Source organism: Neolamprologus multifasciatus, chromosome 9, assembly GCF_963576455.1.
Source record: "Neolamprologus multifasciatus chromosome 9, fNeoMul1.2, whole genome shotgun sequence".
Taxonomy (NCBI): domain Eukaryota; kingdom Metazoa; phylum Chordata; class Actinopteri; order Cichliformes; family Cichlidae; genus Neolamprologus; species Neolamprologus multifasciatus.
In genome coordinates, this window is record NC_140447.1 from 8,904,177 (window position 1) to 8,930,655 (window position 26,479).

Below are 26,479 nucleotides of genomic sequence, written 5' to 3' on the forward strand. Positions count from 1 at the left end.
CTTGTAGCACTACCCGGCCTGAGCTCCAGCAGCAGTTCTGCTCAGATTGATGGTCTTCGGGGATCAGCTGCGCTCCAGGTTTGGCAGCAGCAAAGGGCTCTTCAGGGATACCAACTTAATAGAGATAGCAGAGTGTCTGGCTCTCAACGCTCAACAGTGAGGGGCTGAGATGGATCGGTGTGGGTGTGTGTGTGCTGCTACACACAGAAACACACTTTCCTGGCTCTCCACTGACTGAGACGTGTGTCAGTCACATGTAGTGGAGGTTTTGAAGCTTGCTGAGGATAGAGTGGTTAACACTGAAGGCAGCAGGGACCCTGGAGGGTTTACCTCTGTTTTCTCCACATGCTAGAAACAAAACTAAAATGGGTCAGGTTTAGTTTTACGCACACTATGCTGCAATTTTGTCTTTTTGATAATTCCTCTAATTGAAATTGGCCTGTGTCTGCAAAACTAAAGCTATCTTTACAATATGACACAATATAGAATAGGGTGGCTAGAGCTACCATGGATGGAGTGCTTAGTACTGGAGGCAGCAGTAAACATCTGATGCAGCAAGTTCAATGCTGATAATTTTCATTACAACTGATTTGTCTTAAGATATTTAAGAAAATGTCAAATTTTCTCATAAGGGTTATAAAAAAGACTGAAATGACTGATGATGATAAAATTTCATCAGGAAAGTTAACACTGATGCTTGCAAGATTTGCTGTATATCAACAAAAAATGTAAAGTATAATCAGCAGATGATTTGTCTGACAAATTCAGCATTGAGAAGAAGAGAGGTTAAAGAAGTCCCGCAGTGTGCTTTTAGATTGTCCAAGCATCCACTCGCAAGCATGCAGTTGCAAATGTGCCAGCTGATTTTGAATTTATGTCCCTCTAGAAGCTAAAAGTGCATCTTTTGTGCATTTTACACAGGTCATCCATCACAACTTGTTGCCAGAAGCCTGTTTTTAGTTGGGGCGGGTGGGCTGTCTCTGGCTTTGTACAGCCCTCAATCCCATCCTCAGGGAGAGACATCATCAACATCATCTGTCTGGCTTATTTAATGACAGAATGATTGGATTTCCAGAGTTACGATGAACAAAAAAATAAATGAAATAAAATATTACCTTTTATCTTTTTAACAGCAAAAATACCTAAATTGAACAGTGGTATAAATCTGTGACGACTATGTTTGCAAAACAAATCCAATAGTTTGACCAAAGCGGTGACTGTACTAACACTGCCAAGTATAATGCGATGGACTGTGGTAGTTTGGATAATGAAAACATATTGACAGAGTTTCCTGCATAACAAAAAACAGATTATTCCTTTTGGTTTTTAATAAAAAATGAGTATTCTGTTCTTTTCAATTTTTCCCCTCTGTACAGAACTTGGAAAAGCTCCTTGGCGTGATCAGATGTTACAGTCCTTGGCTCGTTGAAGCCTTTGCCTTCTATTTCTGTCCGCAGTCATAACATTTTGGCATGTTTTACTTAAATATCTTGGACTCTTATGTAATTTGCACTAATCCGTTTATCATGTCAACATGTCACCGCGAGCAACACAGCCGTCAGCGTAAACAGCATAAACCTATTATCAGTCACATCACTGTGATTTCTTGTATTCAATCCAATTAGGTCTGGTGAGTGAAGTATGCGTCACTCAGAGAAGATTAAGGGTTGATGCTGCCTGCTATCACACTAATGAGTTGTTTTCCCACATTTTGGCAATGGACACATGTAACTGAACGATTTAAAGGTTTTCTAAGCAGCTTTTTAAAGACACTGTTTGTAGTATGTTGTGACTGGGAGTCCAGTTGTGGACAAGCACAGTTAAAACCTAACCTCTTCAACTGTGGAATGACTTTTAAGCATTTACACAAGTATTTTTTTGCTTTCACAAATATGTGGATGTAAATTGTCACATCAAAAAGTAGTTTTTTTCTTCTTTTTTAAAAATAATAACAAAACAATGTGTTTGGGATGGTTCTTCCTGCACTTTCTCATGTGGTAAGGAAAGTGGCAGGCCTGGTTCTTGTGTTTTTGTGGGTCTGTGTTTCCTTTCCCATTATATTGCAGAAGGGGTCCTGCATGGACTGGTGGTGCTTCCATTTCTGAAATTGCTCGCCATCTGTAGCTGGGATTTAGGTGAAAGAGGGCTGTTTCACTTTGAGACCTTGGCATGGTGGTTAGCACTGTTACCTCACAGCAAGACGGTCGTGAGTTCCAGTCCATCATCAAGCCTTGGTCTTTCTGTAAGAGTTTGCATGTTCTCCCTGTGTCTGTGTGGGTTCTCTCCGGAGAGTCAAAAGACATGCTTATGGGGTTAGGTTAATTGGAAACTCTAAACTGCCCATAGGTGCGAATGGTTGTCGGTGTCTATGTGTTAGCCCTGCAACAGACTGGTGACCTGTCCAGGGCGTACTCTGCTTCACACACTAAGACAGCTGGGACAGACTCCAGTTTATCCTAAAAAGGTTAAGCGGAAGCAAATGGATGGACACAAAAATGTGATTTAATAATAATGGATTGCATTTATATAGCACTTTTCGAGACCCTTAAAGCGCTTTTACAATTCCACTATTCATTCACTCTCACATTCACACACTGGTGGAGGCAGCTACAGTTGTAGCCACAGTTGCCCTGACTGACAGAAGTGAGGCTGCCATATCGCGCCATCGGCCACTCTGGCCACCACCAGTAGGCGGTAGGTGAAGTGTCTTGCCCAAGGACACAACGACCGAGACTGTCCGAGCCGAGGCTCAAACTGGCAACCTTCCGATCACAAGACGAACACCCAACTCTTGAGCCACGATTGCCCATACTGGTTTACTTATTACTTATATTTACTGGTTTGTGGCCCACAATCTACTGCAAAAGAAAACTGCAGAGAACACAAAATCATCTGTGTCTTTTTATAACATCCATCCATCCATGTATTATTTGTGTTCTTCTTGGTCAGCAGTGGTTTTCTTCTTGGAACGCTCCCTTGGATGCCATTTTTGAATGATCACTGATCTGACCTGCAGTTCTTTAGATGTTGTTCTGGGTTCTTTTGCGACCTCCTGTATGCATCGCTGATGAGCTTTTGGTATACTGTTAGTAGGCCGGTCACTCCTGGGAGTTCACCACTTTGTGAATTATGGCACTTGTGGCAGTTCGATGGAGTCCCAAAGCCTTAAGAATGGCTTTGTATCCCTTTTCAGACTGATAGAAGTCAATGGCCGTGTTTCTCAGGTGTTTTTTAGATAATGGCGTGACTCTATTTCAGATCTTTTAGCCCAGCGGTCTCCAACCCCGGGCCATGGACCGGTACTGGTCTGTGAGTCTGTGAGCCCAGTACTGGGCTGCAAGAGTTGAGGCTCGGGTGTGAAATTTACAGTTTTCAGGGTATTTATTGGGTTTTTTTTTTTATCGTACCAGTACTGGTTTTATTTTGTCGTATTTATCCACCTTAAAAGCTGCCCGTTAAAATATTTTCGGAAATAAACTGATCCATGGCACAAAAAATGTTGCAGACCGCTGTTTAATCCTACTAACTGTCAGACAGGATCTGGTTAAGTGAATTCTTGATTCAGCAGGTTGGAACTTTGTTCCTTTAATAAATGAAATCCTCATTTACAAACTGCTGTCTGTATTTACTCAGGTCATCTCTGACTAATATTACAATTTGTTTAATGAGAAACATGTAAGTGTGACGAATATGAAAAAAATTAGGAATGGGACATATACTTATTCACAACACTTTATAACTTCAATCAATAATTGTGTGGTGTTACAGACAGCAGGCAGCTCTGCACACAGGGAGAGGATAGAAGCGGACAGATACTTTTATTCTGCAGCGTGAAAGTCACGTGTATATATATATATATATATATATATATATATATATATATATATATATATATATATATATATATATATATATATATATATATATATATATAAAAATATCAGCACAAGGACACCAAATCCTGTTTAACTGAACGGGTGAAGCAGCACTGAGTGATAATATTTTCCTGATATTCATGAACTTATCTTATCATTCTTGTATATGTCATATGTCATCGGAGCAATCGGGTAATAAGGCACAGCATCTAATTAGCCTTTTCACTCATCATACAGATTTGGCTCAGAGTCTCGCTCCACTTCAAGCAGGAACAACATTGTTAGCAAGTTGAGTTTCAACGCATCTGTGGAACAGCCATAAACAAAAAAGGCAGGTGCTGCAGGTCTTTGCACAGCTTTTTACATTGTGAAAAGTAATTAAATCCTCCACAGGGATTTATGCTTTTGCGCCCTAATTGGGAAACATTGTAATTATTTGAAATTATTCAACCACATGGCTGCATGCAGCTTGGGCAAGCTGGCAGAACTCTTCATTCTCGAGCACAACTTCTCTCTATTACATTCTTGCAGAAAAATCTTGCTTTGGTTTGCAAAATGTAACATGAAGCATCTTTAAAAGTCCTTTTCTTCCCCCACTGGCTTTGACACCCTCAACTCCTCGTGTCCATTTCTGTCCCTCACCATCGCTCTGACTCCATCCCGGTCCACATCTCACTAATTACCCCTCAGCAGTCAGTGTTGTGTTTAGTGACATGCCGAGGCAGGCCCAGTCTTGCCTGACTGGTGACTCTGACAGCTTGTCACACACATAATCCACAAAAGTGCACACTCGCAGAGCTGCTGTGATACTCGGTGGCAGCATGCGACCTGGACTCCAACCTGCAACCCCATGCCGCTACCACTAATGCTAACCTATTCCACCTTAACCCCCACTGTCACCACACCACACGTGCATTTTAAATGAATTCCCCGACAATTTGCTGCTGTGCTGTTGTATCCGTGTCTGCCTCTCTCTGCCACTAATGAGGTTCTTGGAGGTTGTCGGTCCTGACTAGAGATGCCGAAGGGTCTAATGAAAAGTCATGCAGTTACATCCTGAGGAGCAGGAAGAGCCGTGCAGATCTGGGAGTCAGCGGGGTTGGGGTTAATTACATGAATAAACATAGCAGATAGTGTGTTGTTAGCATCCGATAAAGAACAGTCTTTTCTTGCTTTTGGGTTGGTTTGTGTGCAAGAAGTGCAAGTGACTGCCAGACGGCAGCAGTGTGTGTAGCTGTTAGGTACTCCCTGATTGCTGCTTCGCTACCGGCTGACATGTTTCCCTCCACCTGCTGAGACAGGCCCCGCTAACAGAGATACCTAGAGATCATTAGTGTTAGCTCCCCCGGCACAGCTGTCTGAACAAGCCTCCTCACCCCTCCTGTTGTTCCCCTGCCTTCGGTTTGGTTCAGTTTGTCCCCTTCTTCTTCGTCATGTTCTCACTGTTGCTGCCGCTGACCCGTCTAGCCAGATGTCACATGGACCTAGCCTCTACACTTCCTATAAACTGCTAAACATGAATGGACCTCGCTACTGATTCACAGTGCAAGGAAGCTGTGAACGTAGCAGAAACGGTCACGTGGTAAAAAAGACGACACGCAGAACTTTTCCACCTTAGCTGCTTTTATTTACTGCCAATTGGTGCGTGAGCTGTTTCTAACTCATACAGTATGTCATGACACACTTCTCTCCCCTACATAAGCTGCTTTTGTAAGTTAATAGTGTTGGTGTCAATACTGGTATCGCCAATATTCGCCAGTGTTGGGAAGGTTACTTATAAAATGTATTCCATTACAGATTACAGAATACATGCCCCAAAATGTATTCTGTAACGTATTCTGTTACGTTACTCAATGAGAGTAACGTATTCTGAATGCTTTGGATTACTTAATATATTATCATGCTGTTTACAACTACATGAATGTACTATTGCTGTGATTTATTACTGTTACTGAAGGTCCGCGGCTCCGAACCGTAGTAAAGGGACCTCTGGCTAATACGGTGGGTTCTGTGTCGGGCTCGTAGCCGAAAACTAGCTTTACTTTATTGTCTGGGTCAACTTTGCTAGCGAGAGACAGAGAGAGGCGTTGAAAGGCTGCTCCAACGGAACTTATCGTTTCGGAGGAAAACACGAACACGGTGTACAGTCGAGTCTTAATAGCTTACTTACAACTGGGCTCGTCAGGCACTCTTCTTGGCTGCAGTGGTTATTATTATATTTACATGCTTCCAGCTCCCGTTTTTTCTCAATGACAGCTCGTACTTTTCCTTTTTCTCCCTCCCTCGCTCACAGACACATAACGTGTATGGCAGTCCATTCTCCCTGCAGCACGGACTACACTGCCTATGATGCTACATTCTTTAGAGCTATACCTGTAGCATTCTGCCTATTAGCTTAGCACAACAACAACAACAAAAAAGCGCTCTCTCACCCAGGAAGAGAGGTTACAGGGGGACGCTGAGAGAGCGGCCCCCTGTAACCATGGCAACCGTAACGCTGCCACCTGGAACAACAGAACGTAGCTGTCAAACAAAACCCAAACAGGCCTGACCCGCGACAATATGAAACAGGGAAGTACCGCTGTGTAATCTATTTATTTCAACAAAGTAACTGTATTCTAAATACCACCTTTTTAAACGGTAACTGTAACGGAATACAGTTACTCATATTTTGTATTTTAAATACGTAACGGCGGTACATGTATTCTGTTACTCCCCAACACTGATATTCGCCTTATATTTACTTGGTTTCAGATTGATATTAAAATTGATTGAGCATTGATTTTAAGCTGTCTGAGGTCATTCTCATCCCATAAGCATGATTAGTAATGTTTCCCCACTTACTTGTAGCAACTGTCAGACACAAAGCAAAGAGTGCCACTCCTGTAATATCACAGCTGCTAATCCAGCTTGTCAGACAAGGGAGGTGAGGCTGAACAGCAGCAGCAGCAGCAGCAGGGAAAGTGGCTCACCCTGACACCCAGTGGTGAGTTGAGTTTGACCGCCAGCTGGCATTCCCTCAAGGCATCTCTACAACCTTCCTACATCCAGAAGTTGTGTTTTCATTTACATCGATTTGGATGAATTTATTTGATGGGGAAAGGCATAGAGGATACAAAATAGTTATATTCTGCAGTGCAGGGTATTCACTTCTCCATCAGAAGGTAGAGGAACATCTATCCAGTGGATCCTGAATTTCTTGGGGTCACAGGCTCAAATTTGAGGACATCTCTCAGACATGACAGAGGAGCGTTGAGATGTGACTGATGTGAGAAAAAAAAAGGACAAGAAATGGGTAAAGGAAGGAGCAAGGAATGGGGGGGCTCTCATCTGAAATGGCACCACCAGAGCTTCATTGGGCTTAAGTTTCTGATGGGTGACAAGTAGAGGTCGGGTAGTGGTGATAAAAGTGATTCTTCAAATGCTCCTACACAAAAGCGAATCCATCCGTCTTCTTATTTTATTTATTTATTTATTTATTTTACATCTGGTCCAAATTGTCACTGAGATTTCAGTCTGTATACAACTTGAAAATAAAATTTCGTAGTTTATAGGTATGGTGTTTTTAATCTCTGCTAATTAGAGATCATGCTGTATCCATCTGACATCATAAACACCGGGTGCATAAATGTACAAATAAAACCATTTGAAGATGGGAGTAAAATTAATTAGCAAGTAAAAGATCCGTGCAGCCGAGAAACAGAAAGATTTAAGCGACGGTTACTCGTATTTGTGTGGTTAATAAGCCGAGATTTAAGCCTGTGGCTGAAGGCGCGCTCCGCGCTCCGTAAAGCCCAGCCTACACTTGTAAACAGCCTGACCCCATAAACCACAAAGAGCAGTTTAACTGTCCAACAAAAGCAATGAAACATCCATAAACATTATCAGCCCCGGTTATAGCAGGCTTACAAGAGCCACTTGGAAGGAGGAGAATCGTGTAAATAGCTTTCATGCAGCAGGCCAGAACAGCGCAAGTTTGCAAACTCAGAGCCGTACAGTACATTATAAATCTTCACGCACACGAGGTCCTCACTCTGGCTGACCAAGCCGGTGAAATCATTGCTTACAGACTGGTGAAAGGTTTAAGTGTGTCTCAGTTTGGCTCATTTATCAGACAGAAATTATAAACCTCTTTAAACAACACATTAAAGCTTCAAATGTCAGGCAACGGTCCTTAGGCCTTACTTCTACTAAAAAATTAAAATACAAATTCCAACAGAGTATATAAAATAGTTACCTGTGAAACGGGACTTCCCCAAAAGCTATTTACAGCTTATACATGTAAATAGGGGCACAAATATCACATAATCCACATTAAATTCTCATGTAATTCCCAAAATATGTTACAGCATTAAGCAAAGTCACTAGAAATATCCCAATATATAAATAACACAACACCAGCCATGATTATATCACAAACTTTTAAAGTCAGCTACTCGGAACATCGTGAAATTGTTCTGAAGTTTACAAACGTTCACTTAATATAAAGCTCTGATATCACAGCTCTAACTGAAAATCTGTTTTCAGTTATTTAAAGCAGTCACTTTTGATGTATGATTGTAATTAAGTTTTCTATTTCCTATAACATATGTTCTCAAACTTTGTGTTATGCTGAGTGAACGGACTCTATGGCAGAATACACAGAAGCGCAGAAAATGCAGGGAGTGCTCTTTATTTACTGTGTCAAACTTATTTACACGGGATGAGATAATACTGATGAATAAACAGAAGGAAACCAGGGGAGGAGGCTGACACGCATTCGGAGGGAAAGGGGTTACCCGCGCACGCAGGGTGGATCTATGAGAAAAAGAAAAACGAAACTTTAGGGGGAGATGCCAAACCACCGGTAAGAAACAGCAATAAACATGGGGAGAGCTGGAGAGCTCACTTGTCACACTGGCTGCACGGGCTCGGGCGAGGATTCTCAGGATGTGGGAGAAACGCTGTGATTGATCTTCGTAGTGATCCCGGAAATGCGGCTTCACAAACAGCTGACAGATAAGCGGGTGATGGATCACGTTACCACTCGAGGAGGTGGCAATACTCCGACACCAGACGTCAGTCGCGCTGCTCCTAAGTAACGCTTCATCAAATGACGTCTGATGCACCGCCGGTGTGTCAGCATCCCGTGACACACCACCCCGCCTACCTGTGCTGAAAACAGAAGCAGACCCCGTGACACCACACCAGAGAAACCCCACCAACTACTAACACTTTGTGGGAGAAGTGAATCCTTTAAAAAGGAGAAAATGTTCCTTAATCCTTAATGGTTCAGCCCAAACCCTTCAGATCCTCATGAAATCATCACAACACTTTTAGGCGTTCCTTTGGTCCCGTAATAACATGTGCGGGAGTAATGGACACCATATGTTAATTTTGTTGGTATAAAAGCAGCTATTCTGTAGACGTTTTAATATGGCTACATAAATGCATAATAAATAGCAAATGTGCACTTGAATATAAGTCACAGATCCCCGGGGATCCCAGCACTCCACTTTGAGAGCCACTGTTCTAAAATGTGCAATAAACTCAATAACTTTTGCAATATTGCGACACTTCAGAAGCTCTTCACTAGGTGGCACTGTTGGACAAATAAAGCTCAGCATTAGCACAAGCAGCAGAGCACAGTGCGGTGTTGGGTTTGGGTAACACCGTCAGATACAGCATCTCCACAGCCTGCAAGTCAGTGTTACGAGTCTTTCATTACATTAGCGTTTCAGTTACTATGAAGAACATTTTGATGCAATAATATGACTGCAATAAACAATTAGGTCACGTGGGGTGGTTTTGTGAACAGCATGCTGCTTTGTATCTCTCACTTCCTATATTACACAATTTGGAAAGGTTACTAGCGCACAGTGTCAGTTTGTCAGATTGGACAATTAATTAGCCCTCAAGGGTGATTTCAGTGCCAGGACAGTGCAGTTATTCACAGAAGGCTCCATGAAGGCTTCCACACAGTCCAGTTTGGCACGTCGCTGGACAACGGGCGCCACGTTCCTGTGCAGGAGACCAAATCCTTTCAGTGCCTGCCCCAGCCCCCTTCCCCACAGCCTCAGATCTTGGCCCAGCTAAAATGATGTGCCCCAGCAGCCATACAAGCAGACAGGTTGCACCAGAGCTGAGCAGGCCACATGCTGCTCGCAGCCTGGGCTTTGAACTTTTACAGTGTCTCCTCTGGAGAGGAAAGAGCTTGCTTACAAAAGGTGTACAGTGTGCTGGATTTTTATTAGAGTTTGGTGCAACATCATGCAGGCAGAATGTAATATTTACGTGCACTGGGTTCAATATCCAACATGAACACCAGCAACATCCAGCTCCTTTTTGCTAGCTAAACAAGAAGTGAGAAAACGGGAGTGAGAGAAGGAGGGGAGGGGGAATCACACCCCTGTCCCCAGGGCTTATTTGACCATTAGATGGTCTTTCCGTGAGACAAGATAAAGAAAACAAAAAACAACCCCCCAAAAATTGTCTGTCCGGTTGTTTAACTCATGACATTTGTTTAAATCAGATTGCTGGAAGACATTTACATAGTGCAGGAAATTGCCAGGAAATGTCACAAAGAATTAGGGGGGTTTGATAGGGCGCTGAGAAATGTTGCTTTTTTTGTACTCTCTGGCATTTTGGCATTTTGAGGCTTGAAAGTCAAATGGATTTCATTGATTTGTCTTCATGCTGGATGTTCCCCCGGTCGCTCTCGCTTGCTATAGTGATTCTTGTTGTTGCTTCTGCCAAAATGGGCTTTTTGTAAAGGAGGTGAATGGGCGAGTGGGCGGGAGGGTGGGCAGCCTGTTTCGTGGGAGCAGAAATGGGGAGCCGCTTTCAGTTTTGAGAGGAGCCCTGGTGAACGGAGCACGGCCACTAAAGTATCAGTGAACGCCTCCAAAATGGCTAATTTGTTGGTTCCAAAGCTGCGATGAAATTCACAGCACCTCGCCAGAGCATCCGAGAGGCACCGGGGCTTCGCATCCATTAGGGGGCACTAGATTGTAATGAAACACTTCAGGTAGAAGAAGAGATGCCCGTGGATATGTGCCCCTTATGCTTAACACATAACAAAGAGAGGGAAGCTGTTGTAAAGATGCAGAAACTAAACATAAAGGAGAATTTTCTATCGCCTCCACTGACATTCACTTATTCCTCCTTGAAACTCAGTCGGCTGGAGTCTGTTATTCAGAAACATTTCATCTCTGTCCCCCCCCTCCTCCCTGTGAAAATATACAACTGAAATAAGAAAAAAGACCCCTTCTGGTTAGGTGTAAAGGCGTTTTGAAAAGGTTATAAATTCTCCTGAACAACAGTGTCCACTCAGTCCCAAAACAAAAATCATATCCACCCGGGATTTGTACAACACCAGATTTTCTCCTTCACACTTCATTATGCCTCCTACTGAAAGCACAGTGTTGCTTGTAAAATATATATCTTGGCTAATGCATGCTATGTGCTAATGTGTCCAAACTGATACTTGGCAGATTTATGGGGCAAAATGAGTTGAATATTCAGGGCAAAACAAGAGAAGAAGAAAGAAAGAAACAGTTCTCGTTGCAGTTCTGTTGACTGAATAATCATGTTTTGGTTTTTTGTGGAGAAAAAAAAATTGTCTCTAATGAGAGGAAAGAGGACAGAGATGTGATCCAGAGCACAATCCTCAGGTAGGATATGACCCAATTGTTTTTGATGCATTTCCACTGAAATGCTATCTGACGTCTTTCTGCTTTACACTGTGACTATTAAAGCAGGATGGGGTCTGTGAGTAAACGTCTTCGCTGGACATCTCATCATTATTCCTACATTTATTAAATTAGGATGATTTATGGCTGGTTAGTATGGAGCATAGTATATTACCTAAATGACTATTTAACTGAACACAGGAATTTCATTAACTTCTGACCTCTGTAGTTCAGACCGTACTGCACGAGTGCAGCCAGAGGAAGGCAAAGTGCTGGACTCGTTTATGAGCTGAGTGCAGCCTCGTCCTATGAGACTCTATTTTCAGTTCGCGTGTTGGAATAATTTTATCCTTTATTGTTGTTATGCCGTGTTTGCCATGATCTGGGGTTTCTACCTATGTAAAATGTGACGTGATGTTCTCTTACCGTGACAGTGGATTTATTCCTCTCTAACAGCTGCCTATTTGGCACACGTCTGCTTTGTTTTACTCATGTTGCGTTTACATGTGTGAGACACATTATGGGGATTCAACTGTTTTGTGGACTGGCATAAAGATGTAACATTAGGGTTTGACAAGAAGTTAACAAATTAACATAACCTAATGCTATTATACTCTAAACGCAGAGAAAAAAGCGACGGATACTGTTTTTAGGGCATTTCTGTGATCACCTTGGAGGCTGTGTGAGCATTCACGCTGGGTTAATGTCTGGATTTAGTTTCATTATGAAGTGTCTACACATTTTGTTTCAAAAGAGTCCCATGAAAAGTCCAAAGTCAGCATGTCAGAGTCAGACTTAACACTTGTTTTATTCCCCCAGATTGGCCACTTCTCAAAGACTGTATATTAAAGATAGACATAGCATCTGAATATTGAAGTCACTGTGGAGTAGATTAGACAGTTAATACAGAAATCTATGGCACTTAGTAAACTCAGTAAACATTTTCCTTGAGTTCATGGTGTCAGTTGTGACTTTCGAGTCCTATTTTGTACATGTTGTAAATTAGGTGCCACAATAGAGTCAAAAGGAGGCTACAGCAGGATGTGCTTCAGTGAGGGCCTACCTTATGTGCCCTGTTTCTCAGTCAGAGTCACCTCATGTTTTTCATGCCTGGATTCAAAATGTTTTGATACCAAAAATCATTCAGCTTGACTTCACAGTGAAAAAGCACAGGAAGTCTGAAACAGACACGGCTCCAGATGTAAAAAGTGGAACTGGATGTTATTGATGGATAGTTAGATCAAACACTATTAAGGGTTTTTAAATCCCGACAGTCTCAAAGTAATAAAAGCAACAAGTAAGTACACGCTGGAGCTGTCATCAAAAGGTGACTTCAGAGTGTGTGTGTGTGTGAGAGAGCATGTATTCTTTGTGGGGACCAAAAATTGGAAGTTTACTATACTCGTGGGGACCAACAGTGCTTAAGGGGACCAACATCCTGGTCCCCACGAGCTTGAAGGCATTTTTGAAGCTCCAAATGTGGTTTAAATGTCAGGGTTACAGTTTGGTTATGGTTACGTTTAGGCTCAGGGTTTAGGGTTAGGCATTCATTTTTTTCATTTTTGAGGATTAGGGTTAGCGGCTAGGGAAAGTATTATGTCAAATAGATGTCCTGACTAAGATATGAAAGTGTGTGTGTGTGTGTGTGTGTGTTAACAAAAACAAGTTGTTGAAAATCTTAGAAATGTTTGTGTAGGAGCTCTAGAGGGAGGGGAGCTGTAGAATATGCTGTGTGGTCTTGTCTTTAGTCAGAATGGTTCGATGATCTTGGCATCCAAAGAGTGGAGGTTGGTGGGAGGAGGAGGATGGAAGTCACAGAAGCTTCTCAAGAATGGTTAATGTGGTCGTGGGTGCTTATGAGCAATTTTGGTGACGGATTTGGACACACGATGATCGTGTATGTCTGATTTATCAAAAGTGAGGCTGAAGAACGTGGCTTGCACCCATGAAACGGTCATAAAGTAGGGAATGAGTTACTCACTTGTTTGTTGGACATGTTTGTCCAGCACAGTTGTGATGGGTTTTGTGGCCTACAATAGGCTGGGAGTGTAGCACTGTAGACAATGACAGCATCTGATATTACAAAGAGGGGTCATAAGAGGATGAAACACTGTAGTGTCCCATGGAACTGAGGAACAATATACAATTAAATATGTTGATCAGTTTTTTTGTGGTATTTGTGGAATAATATTTAATAAAAATCAAGATTTGGTAAAAACATCAATTCCTCCTGTAGTCTTAGCGACCATATAATCAAAGCTGACACTGTTAATTGTAACTCTTTCTTGGATTATGTCTACTGATACAGCGGTCCCCAATCTTTTTTGCGCCACGGACCAGTTTATGCCCGACAATATTTTCATGGACCGGCCTTTAAGGTGTCGCGGATAAATACAACAAAATAAAACTAGTACCGGTACTGAAAAAAAAGAAGATTTATTCATAACACACGTGAAAAGACCAAGGAAAACCGAGTAAACGATAAAAACGATAACAAAATAACGCTGAAAACCGATAAAAACCCTGAAAACTATACATTTCACACTCTTGCGGCCTAGTACCAAACGACTCACGGACCGGTACCGGTCCGAGGCCCGGGGGTCGGGGACCGCTGTTCTGATAGACAGACCTGTGCCTGCATGGCCCTGTTGGTGTAAAACTGAACCTGGTTTAACTCTAAGTTTGTGTTGCATGTGTTCTTGGTAATGTGCAACACTGGAGTGCTCTCCCAGTTTACTACAAAGACCTAATAAGATAAATTATGAATTTTCAGACCTGATTTTTCCAGCTTGTCAAATAAAGTGCTAGTACATTTGTGTTCCTCAGGTGTTCCCCAGTTAAGTGATGCACCCAGTCGTCCACGTGATTTTAAAGAAAATGCGATTCATCGAACTAGACCACGTTCTCCCATTGCTACATGGTCTGACATTCACATGCCCATTGTTGCCACTTTCAGCTATACTATATTTCCAACTATAATTTATTGACCTATTTATTTGGATTTACACAAACTCTTGTACAAAACAAAAATACACAATCTATAAAAGCAAGGCTGTCACTGTGCTGCCTAATATAGTATGTGTATATGAGTCTAGTCATGGCTCATGACCCTCTATTTCCTTACATACAGTGTATTGCATGACTATTTCATGTTACTGTTTAAAAAACTGCTTCATGAAAACAAAGGGATGTTGATTTATGACACAGGACTGATGGTTTTATTGTGCATGTATCAATATTCTCAGAGTTACAGGATTTATGGGTAATAGACTCCTGAAAAGCACAAACAAAATAGGTTATACATCCTTTTGATCACGGTTTCAATCTGCTTATGAAGATGCCATTTATGTGTAGAAATGCAGCCTCTGGACCTGCACGTACACATGGATGCATGAGAAACACATGAAATGGGAATGAAATGGCACTCGAACCAATGCGTTATGGATATGTGCTAGCGTTGGGTAGCTCTGTGACTTTCCTCAGAAGTGTGTCTTGAACAGAGCTGCAGATTCATAAGATGAATATAAAGAACTGCACACGCTGAGATGCATACATAAATGAGAATGTCCCCCAGACTGACCATACATAATCAGCCAGCCATGTTCCTTGATTGTTCTCAGCGCAGCCTCTGCTGAATTCAAAGCGTCCTTTTAAGATCCATGGAATTCACCTGGGATGGGAGCGGGCGCAAAAAAGCCCACATTACCTGGAGAGTCATTTTTCAGCCGGGCTGCGTGAGATTCGGTTAAGCCTGCCCGTGTCTCCCAGCCTTGCCCCGAGGTCATGTCAGATGGACAGGTCGACTAGATATGTAAAACTATTCTCAGATCCAGGGCCCGGGGTTAGAGGAGAGAGGTCAGGCATGAAATCGCCTTCTCTCTCAGGGTGACACATCTGCCAGCAGCATTACCTCCGAATACGTATCACATCACTGCCTCCCTTCCCATTTCCCAGTATATGGAAGAAAGGCTGCTAGTAATTCCACACCTATGTACGGTGCTTTAATTGTGTGCTGACTGACTATGTATGTGAATCAGCTATGTGTGCCTGTATCCACCACTTATTTTTTTTCTTCTTCTACTTTGTGGCTGTCTCCACCCCACCCACTGTGCGAGCTGACAGGGCTGTTCATTCCACTCTGGATGATGATGTAGATGTCATGAATTTTATTGGCAGCTGCCAATGTTGATACAGCATTATGGAATGAACTAGTGTTTCACACAGTATCTTAATCTAATTTACAAGGCTCCCTGCTTCCTGGGCAGCCAAGGATGCTGTAGGGTTGGCCAAAGTCAAGGAAACAAAGTGAATATAACAGTCAGGATGCCCTTCTGCTATTCATGGGGAAAGGTATCCGAAGGGGGCATGAGAAAATAGTCATGAGGTGAGATATTAGATAAAATTACTGTGCTTATTTAAAGGTTCAGTCAGTCTTTTTTTGTTGTTTTTAATATTAAAAAAAAAAAGCATATTGTACTCAGTATACATTGTTTAGTGTGTAATCATGTCTTCCACTGGATTGATGCATTCTCGGAAATTTAGAATGAATCAATTAAAAGCCCACAGGAGTGGGTGCCTGTTTGTGGAAGCAGCGAAAAAGGTCCACCCATCTTGAATGCAGTGGCCGAGATTGACATCAGCCTAATCATGTTTTTATACAGAGAGACAAATTGATAATGCTGCAATTACTAATTGTCAGGACATTAGCTTGCAACCCTTCCAGACAGCTGACAACAAGGAGGCTAAACAACAGCAACAGCTAGTTATAAGCTAACGTTATGCCAGCTAAAGTTAGGCTTGAGTGTCCTAAAATCACACTTTCTCGCTGATAAACAGCTTGATTACATTAACAGACCATATGAGAGTTTATTCAAGTGTCCAAGTCCAACAATGTTAGATCCACGTCAAAGAAAGTTTCACTAACAGAGGCTAACAGCAGCTAACATAGTCTAACAGTGGCAAAAACAAGCTAACAGCAGCTAACAAAGTCTAACAGTGGCAAAAACAGGCTAACAGCAGCTACCAAAGTCTAACAGTGGCAAAAACATTAGCGCTTAGTAATAGAAAAGTTTAGGATATCCTCGACAACTCACCTCAGTGTCCTGTCATCGACCAGAAATTAGCTTCACTGTCTAATCGATTTGTACTGGAGTTCTTTCCCAGAGTTTTGCAGCCTTCTCCAGAGTAAAACGTGACAGCTGAGGTAAACAATGATATGACAGCTTACACTCACTGCAAAAGTGCCCACAGTAGCTAGAACTTGAATTGGGAGGAGAAAGAAAACAGAGCTCAGCTGCCTACCTTGTACAATTTACTTACAATCAGTAGTACGATTTTACAAACTGTACCTCTAAGTTTCCTTTTTTTGGCCCATTTAACAGTTACCTACAAAATTGAGTCATCTGCAGCACAAGATTACAAGAAGTAGTATGTCATTGTATAGAAAGGACACAGACAAAGGGCTGAAGCATGCAAACTGTCCTCATGTCTTTTTTATTTTACATATGAAAGGACAACAGCACTCCCCCCAGCATCCCCTTCATGACATCATTGGTCATAAGCAATTACCAGAAAAGGCAGAGTGCCCTGTTGTTGTTTTGTAAATCCTTCCTTAGCCAGACATAAACCTAAAGACCACATATGCTGCTGTCTTTTCAGCAATTGTTGTCCCAAACACGTGCCGCTTTCTGTTTTCTTGGTGCGTGTCTTGAATCAATTAGTACAGGAGCGTTTAAGCTGCGCTTATGTCGCCTCCCCACCTTCTGTTTTAAGATAACTGGGGAGCTTTTAATTTTGAACCACTTTCTAATTGTGATGCGTAAAGCAACTGACAGGCAGGGAATGGTTGTTATTTACAGGTATGCTGTGGTGGGGATAATTTGGTATGCGAGCTAGTGCAGCTGTAACAATGCAATTTCCTTTCAGCATCAGGGTGATTTCCTCTTTCAGCAGCCAGTGTCGGTGTGACTGAAAAAAAACCAGAGTGATAAGGTTGCCTCTTGGAGGCATTTAAATTGAGCACAATGACCAAAGTGAAGCCAGGCCTGTGCCTTCAATGTGCACAATGCAGTCGTGTTTTTGGATTATTGGAATGTTCACATGCAGGTGCACACATATGGACACTCCAACAAAATGAATCGCTGGATTCCTCATCACAACAACCCATTGTTTTATACTTGTTTTGTTTCGGGGAGCATTTGGGAGCAATGAAGAATTGGAGAGGCACCAAGGGGAGGACTGTGGACGCGTTTGATCCTCGGCCACCGGGGTTGCATGTGATTACAGTAGTAAAGATCTTAATGAATACACCATCTCTGGGACATTAACGGATTCTCTCTTGTGCAGGAAATTCTCAGAGCACAGTGTACCTAATTATTGCTCCATGTCTCTGCTTCTCTGGAGGATCTCTGGGTTTAGTGGCTTTGCTGAGGGGAAATTCAAGATGAATTGTTGAGGGAGATGATTGAAGTGTTAATTCACTTTTTTCATGAATTTAGAAACTGTTTTTGTTTTTTAAAATAAAACCAGCAACTTTTATAATAACAAATTTGTCTGTTTGCTTGCTTTGATGTGAAAAGCGCAGTTGATAACCAATCAAATAAATGGAATTAGTCTTCTATCCATCTATCCTTTTTCTTCCATGTATCCAATTTGGAACCAGGCGGGTTATCCCAGTTGCCGTAGGGAGTGAGCTACATCTTCTTCAGTCCCTGGGCTAACACAGTTAGACAGGCAACAATTCATGATCACACCTATGGGCAATTTAGGGGGTGTCCAAATTCATAGGCTGCATCCTCCTGAGGCGGCATTTGTGGGCTGATTATATCACAGCGACGCGACGAAGGCTGTCCAAATTCGTAGACTCCTCCAAATGCAGTTTTAATATTACTCTTATTACTCTTTCTGGGTCACAAAATAAACTTTTAAGATATTTTGAGGTGAGAATGTAGCTGTGTAAACTCAAATATCTGCTCAGTTTATCAAGACATCGCATATTTGCAAAAGTGCTCCGATGTTTTTGGAGACGTCTGTTACCCACCAGCTCGATAGCTATCTGGGGCGAGAACAGCGAACTCCCAACGGCATATCATTTCAAACCCCCCGTGGCCTTTTCCTACCCAGGTTAAACATGATATATAAGTCACTTAGATGACTTAAAAATGATATTGTTTGGCTTTTTTCAGTGTTTTAATTGTTCGTGAGTAAATCGGTTTGGCTGAGATTACAGCTGAATAAACGTCAAACGGAATACTGAATAAAAACTGAAGGCTAGACCGTCCAATTTCACGGCCGCTCACTTCCGGCCTATCTGGCCTTCGTCCACATAGACCACGAAGGCCGGGTCCTCAGGAGGATGCAGCCTATGAATTTGGACACCCCTTTAGAATCGCCACTTAATCTAACCCAGCTGACTGTGGGAGGAAGCTGGAGTACTCAGCAAGAACCCATGAAGACACAGTCAGAACATGCAGACTCCCACAGCAAGAAGAAACCAGGACTTTCTTGCTGTGAGACAACAGTGCTAACCACCACATCACCGTAGTTCCCCTGGGATTATTCTTTTGAGCTGCAGACGTGTATTTTATTCTGTTTGAATGATTAGCTTTCATAAATAGACAAAGTGGGTGGTGTGATCTATGCTTTTTTGTGAACATGAGCAAAACACATGTTACTTTCAGAAGGAAAAAGAGAAACAGATTTTTGGGAAAAGGTCTAATCAGTGCATTTGGCAATTACAATACAATACAATATCAGATAATAAGCTTGGCTGGAGTTGCTGGGGTATAACTCCAACAAAGAATGGGATGCTAATGTTTTGGAACAGTCAATTACAAGACAGAAACACAAGTGGGTTACATTTGTAAAGTCTGGAAAATTATCCAACAAAGTCAAGTATGTAGTTAAGTTTGCAACATAGCGGCTATCATCAGATATAATGTGTTAATGAAGAACTACATACAGAACTACTTCTCATTTTAACACTAAGTAAGATCAAACTGATGGTTTTGGGAATGTCCTGCTCAAAGTCCTGATTTTAATCCAATTACAATGTATGGAAAAATGTAACGTCTGCAGGAAAAATTCTTTCAATAGGAGAATAATTACTTCAGCAAACTAGTACAGTAGTAGTTACATTATTAATATTGTTGGATAAATATAGATGATTCTAGGTTTTTATAGGATCTTTCAACGATTGACAGAAATATCCGGTGTGTTCTCGTCTGGATGCACTGGAAAAATCCTCTGTGGGATGTGCTTATGATTATAGCATCAAAGAGTCGAAATGTTAACGGCTTCATCATTTTCATTTGGGTTTTCTTGTTTAACACCCCCATTCCCCCCCCCCCCCCCCCAGTCAAGCTATTTCCGTGTTGACACTCAGCTGTGGAGAAGTGGAGCGCCCAGCAAAGTCAGTGACCAGGTTATATTTGGGTCAGTCCAGTGCTCTGGCACAGAGGTGTGACATACCCACATTGTACCAGAACTGGCACGCCGCTGTGAGCGCCTCAGCTGCACTCTGCTACCTCGATTTACAGCCCACGTCTGAAGTGCGATTCACCCGCATGGAAAATCACTTCCCCTACAAACCCCCTCCTTCCTGCTCTCTCTGTCTGTCAGTTAGTGTGTTGACATGGCCCACAGAGTCACCTGAAGGGAAAAAACAGAATCTCCTGAGTCACTGCTCCAGTTCTTTTTCCAGACGCATGACGATGTGCCAAGACATCAGCGGTTGGCATTTCTCCCATTGCTCGCTCCTCCTGTCTTACATGCTGGAAGATAAATGCCATCCGCAGGGTACGATCATCAAAGTGGTCATTGGCTAAATGCTAATCTTCCCTCGGTGTTGTGGGGAAGCTTTACTTATGAACGTACTGAAAACCTGCCTCATACTTTAAGGGAATAAATCTTTAAGGTGCTCACGGTGAAGCCCAAATCTCCTGATTCCTGAGTATTGTGCGAGAGCATGATCGGATCTAATTGAAAATGGAAATGAAGAGGAAAAAGTCGGGGAGGTGAGCACTGATGCTTCCCTGAGGACAGTGATCCACAAGGCAGCAGCCTTGGTTACATAACTGTTTTCCCTCCGTTCCCTTGGCAAGGAAAAGAAAATACACATGCACATTCACACACACACAAACGCCAACCAAAAGCCATTAACACTAAGGAAATAACAGAGAGTCAGAGGCTGCAGCTACAGCTACCTCAACAGAATAACACTGAGTCAGTAGAGTGTCCCTCAGAGAGCGCTTAGCCTGCAAGTAGCCATTCATTTAAGTTATAATGAACCTGAAACCACACTGGAAAATGTGCCTTTATACGTTCTTGTAATGTTTAATAATTCTTGAGGAAAATTGAGGTTGAAAATTGAGTGCTGATAGAAGCAGAGACCGTAATTTAGTGAAATATTTGGACAAGATTTAGATTTAACCTCTTTAGCCCCCTTAAATGGTTCACATTTAGTTCATCAAGGCAACACTAACACTGTTAAAGACACCAAGACTTTTAAAGCTGCTGCAATCAATATTTCTATAATAACAATAAAGCATGTGTCATGTGAAAAAGACGCTAATAGTGGCAAAATCTGATATCTTGCTGACTGCACTCAGTTTTATGGCACCATAGAACATCTAATTGCACTTTTTCACAGAAAGACAAAGTTAGTTGTGAACTTAATGGCATGTATGCATAGATGTAGACATTGTTGCAGTTACTATTGAGGCTTCGGAATGCTCTAAAAGCACACTTCTGTTTGTGAGGGGCAGCCAATCAGAAAAATGTTGGACTGTAGGAGGGGCAAGGGCGTCAAAAGAGCTTGTTTAAGAAAGTGGAATCGGTACTGTAATACTCGGTCCTGCAAAAATTTCCCCATTGTGGGATCAATAAAGTCTTATCTTATCTTATCTTATCTTATCTTATCTTATCTTAATGGAGTCCACCCCCACAATGGAGCCAGACCCCTGGCCCATGGTAAATATCTGAAAGCTGAGTGTATGTATCACTCCTTCAAGTTTCTTTACTGCAGCCTTGATAATTCAGTATAGCTTCTATTTTTTTCATATGTTAACATTTGTTTTATCTGACTTCATCTCCAGCTTTTGTAACAAATGATCTCATTGCACCTTCTGTTAAAAAAAAAAATCAAAATATTCCTTCCAGGCAATTGATTAATGTTGCATGCTGGATTAGGTAATAAGTTTCCACTGACTTTCCAACGATGGCTTTCATACAGTAGTTATAGTAATACAAACTGTCTGTGTGTTTGTGTGTGTGTGTGTGTGTGTGTGTGTGTGTGTGTGTGTGTGTGTGTGTGTGTGTGTGCCCTTGGCCAATGGACACTCCCTCTGACTCACAGGTCTAGTCACTGTTTAGCATGTCCTGCTGGGCCACCTCGTGCCCAAGCCCTACCTCCCTTCCACCCACTCACCCTCCAGCCCTTTTCACATCCTCCCCCTCTTGATCCTCAGATTCATGACTCACACTGCCAGTATCCTGTGACACTCTCAGGATGACCACAAAAGCACCCCTCACCCATCCATCTCACTCTTTCATTCTCTCTCTCTCTCTCTCTCTCTCTCTCACACACACACACACACACACACACATGCACTCACAATCTCTGCTCACAGACTTGTGTTGTGTTCATTCCCTGGCTTAGTCAGCCTCAAACCCTGCTGGGAAAGAGAAGCCAGGCAAGCCCCAACAGAATGCTAATGATGTCATTAACCTCTGGACTCTGGGGTCACGAAAAAACTGATCCTTTCAAGCAAAGATCATGTCGCTCTCTCACTTACTCATTACATATTTACCATTAGTCATGCTCACAGGTGGAACACAAAAACTGGTATAAGTGAAAACAATTAAGTAATAAACTAAGGAAGTGCTTTATTGCAGCCAACATAATCAGTGCACTGATAACCGGACTGGGCACTGAATCTCTTCTTTGGAGCCTCAGCTACTTACTGAAATGTGTTTTCCAGATCTGAGAGGATTTTCAAGATGTGTTTCTGCTACACAAGATTCAAACGAGTCAAAAGGAAGCTCACGTGTATCTAACATGCAAGGCTTTGCACATTACAGCAATGGTGTAAGGCCAACACAATATGTCAACAGCTAAAATATTATCAGTATCTGAAAAATAAAAGGTCTCAAACAATACTGCCCTCAAAGCAGAGCATGCTCCCTGCTGGTAAACAGGGTTAAATCTGAAGTATGGTAGCACTGTGTTTCTGTGCATTACATGAAAAGTAGATATGTTTGACAATTAAAATAGGAGAAGAAAACAATGTTATAGTTTATTTTATATAGATAGTTTTCTTATCTTCCTTTTTTAAATTTATTTTTATTATTTTCGATCAGCTTTTTTCTTATTCTATATATTTTTTTTATTTTATTGTGCTGCGTATTATTCTACTTTTTGACAATATGTGTTATATACGGAAGAGGATTAGTGCCACCAGAAAAAAAAAAGAAGAGAGAGGGCACGTCATTTTTTCTTCTTTTCCAGAATTCTGAGAAAAAAGTCTGAATTCTGACTTTTCTCTCAGAATTCTGGCCAGTGGCCCTAATCCTCTTCTGTAGTTATATGTTGTGTTTAACTTCATTTTAACTGCTATAACAAACGACTTTTCCAATTTTGAGATAAATAAAGTGTATCTATAAAGTATTTGCAACACCCCAAATAAAGATCTTTGATAAGCTTGTTGATGAAAAACTACTGACTTTTTAAAAGTAGATAGACATATAAATGTACTTTGGGTCAACTTGTGCTGTTTAAATGTGCTATAACCTATAAATAAAATAGACGTTACAGTCAACACAAAAAGGTTAAGAGATTTTTTATAGTGCATGTTTGAGGTGTATTGTTTTACACACTTCAGTGTCCTACATAAAGAACTCAGTATCGATCATAGTAGTCGTAGTCGATAAAATACCAATATCAGCACTGGTATCGATATTTGAATTGATCTGCCCACCTTTACATGAATAAAAAGCAATGGATAGTGGAGAATTTGTGCATTTTATGCCCTAATCTGAGCATAAAATATATTTTTATTCCCTTTAATTTGGTGAAAATAGTCTACATGTAGAATTTTACTATCATATTAAAACTCTTGTTTAACTAAAAGCTATTAAAGGCTACAATGAGCTCAACCGCCATACTATGGAGTATTTTCTGAGGCATAACAGCTACTTTACAACCATTAAGGGTATGTTAAAAATGTGTGAGATCATTTTTATAAGCTTTTCTGCTCTTCTCCAAAATGAATGCCAAAAAACTACCAGAGGATCGCAGATGAAGCCGATGGGCAGGTGTTTATGTGACACACATGAATGCGTGACAGTGTTCTGACATGCTTGATCTATAAAAACATCTCCGGGTAAAATCTTTATTTAAGTGTGGGGAAGTGGCATTTTCTATTTTTTATTAATTTTTTTTGGACTGTAACCAAAAAAGAATAGGCTTCCGAGTGTGCGTGTATACCTCTGCAGATTGGCACCATCTGATGAATATGATAGGTTTTCACATGCTGACTTGGATCTATATCAGCACCTACACCAAGCAGTGCACCTACGCATAGATTAACCTTCAGGACAGATTCAGGACATTTTGACTCTCTGATTTTAGCTGGTAGCTGTCCTGCAGTCCCACTGAGTCCTATCTCTACTGTCTCAGGATATTTATAGAATAATAGCGGTCAGAGGAATAGCTGGGGAAGGGGATTCTTCTGAAATGGTTACCTACAACAGCTGGCCGGATGTCACACACACTGGGTTATGCACAGGCTCATGCAGACACTGACATACAGAGAAGCAATATTTACACTCCTGGAGTTACACATAAAATAGTAAAAATAGGAAAATGTTACACAAACACACAAGCTCACAGTATGTGAGCACACACAGACACAAAGGAACACAGCAGGAGGAAGAGGAAGTGCTTGCCAAGGAGGTGGGAGATGAGTGGGCACTAAGTAAACAACACTTAGCGCAGGAAGTCCCTATAGGAAGTTTTACTCAGAGGAAGGAAGTGTGTTTGGTGTGTGTGTGAGTGCACGGGAAAATATGCGGAGGAGGTGTGGATGTAACACTGTGGGTCCAGCTGACTTTAAAACCACAACACAGTAGAGTAGATTCATTTTCTGTATCCATATCAGAAGAACCATATGTCCTTTGCAGGGTGAAAGCAAGTCAAGGGAAACATCTGGTTTCTTTCAGCTCCACTAACTTCACCCAGGTTATATAAATTTAAGCCACTTTGTTAATAAAAGATTTAAATTGTAGTCATTTTCAAATGCGTATCCATATGTGAGGCATTAAATGTGCTGCCGCTTTGAAAAGCTCAATTATATCATGGGCAAGGGCAGAGATAAGCCAAGGTAAGACTGAATACAGCAAGGTGAAAAAGTCTATTATGGAGGAGCCACCTCAATATAGTTTTTATTTCACCTTTCTCCTTTCCTGTCTCGGAGCATGTCGGGCAGTAGAGTTACATCATTTTTTCATTCACTTTTTATTTAAGGCTCTTTAGAAATATATCAAAAGGCAGAGACTTTACCATGGGTCAAACAAAAAGACTATAACATGTTTTTAAAGTAGAAACTACCAAGTGATGACTCAGCTGTCGCTTTTAATTTTCCAGACCTAAAGAACTTATAAGCTATCCAAACAGTGTCTTCATACTTTTTATCTGGTAGTTAAGGATTCTAAAGGCAACCCTACATATTAATGGATATTTTTACAACACCCATTAATATGTATATATTATTATATTTGAACTTGTGTCCATCCATTCTCTTTCGTTTATCTTTATCAGGGTCTGCGGGAGCTGGAGCCTGTCAAGCTACCGTAGGGCGAGAGGTGGGCTACACTCTAGACATGTCGCCAGCCTGACGTAGGGTCAATATTTTTAAACTTTAGTAAGTTTATTGTTGTGTGGTCAAATAATTATTTCTAATTGCTTTGCCTGTATTAACAGTGTAATACCATCCATTAGCCTACTTTAGCCTATTTAGCTTTAACTTAAATAGGCTAAAGTAAATAGGCTAGCTAATTTTATCTAATCATTTTGCTTTTACGTACTGTTTTAGTGTATTCTTTGTTTTTCAACCATTGATTGAAGGGAATTCTTTTAACCGGTTAAGCTAACTATTTCAGTAGTATACCATATAGCTAAAAGCTAAAAAGTGTAAGCTAACTATTTCAGTAGTATACCATATAGCTAAAAGCTAAAAAGTGTAAGCTAACTATTTCAGTAGTATACCATATAGCTAAAAGCTAAAAAGTGTAAGCTAACTATTTCAGTAGTATACCATATAGCTAAAAGCTAAAAACTGTAAGCTAGCTATTTCAATCGCTACATTTAGATAATTTTACATTAGCAGATATAAGTGCAGTTGAATGTAATTATCCCTTGATTAAATTAACAAATCAACGTTTACAGTGATTAACCATTTACCTAATACTTTTTAAGCAAGCCATTTTTTGTAAGCCGAGTCCTTTTACTGTTTAGAATTAACCATTTAGGGCTTTATTTATTTATAATACATTTTAGCTACAAGTTTAACCCTTTTAGCTTCTTGCCACAGTGACTAGTTTAAGTGATATTTTGGGCTGTAAAGGTGTGTATTCTGTGTAAGAGAAATTACACAAAAAGTGTGTTTTTGAAGTTAATTTTCACCTTAAAGATGGTTTTTGATGCATTTTTTTAACCTCTTCTTTTTAATTTAGCTAAGCTTTTCTACAGCATCCATGCAATCCCTGGTAACTCTACACTGCTGTAGTATGTGTGTATTTCTTATTGTCAGGCAGCATCACTCTCCATGCTTCCTCCCCACTCCTCCTCTCTCCTCTCCATCTTCCACTGAAGTGAGATATTGTATTTCAGGCAGGCCATTTCTCACTGTCAGTAATGCACATCAAATCCCACAAGTA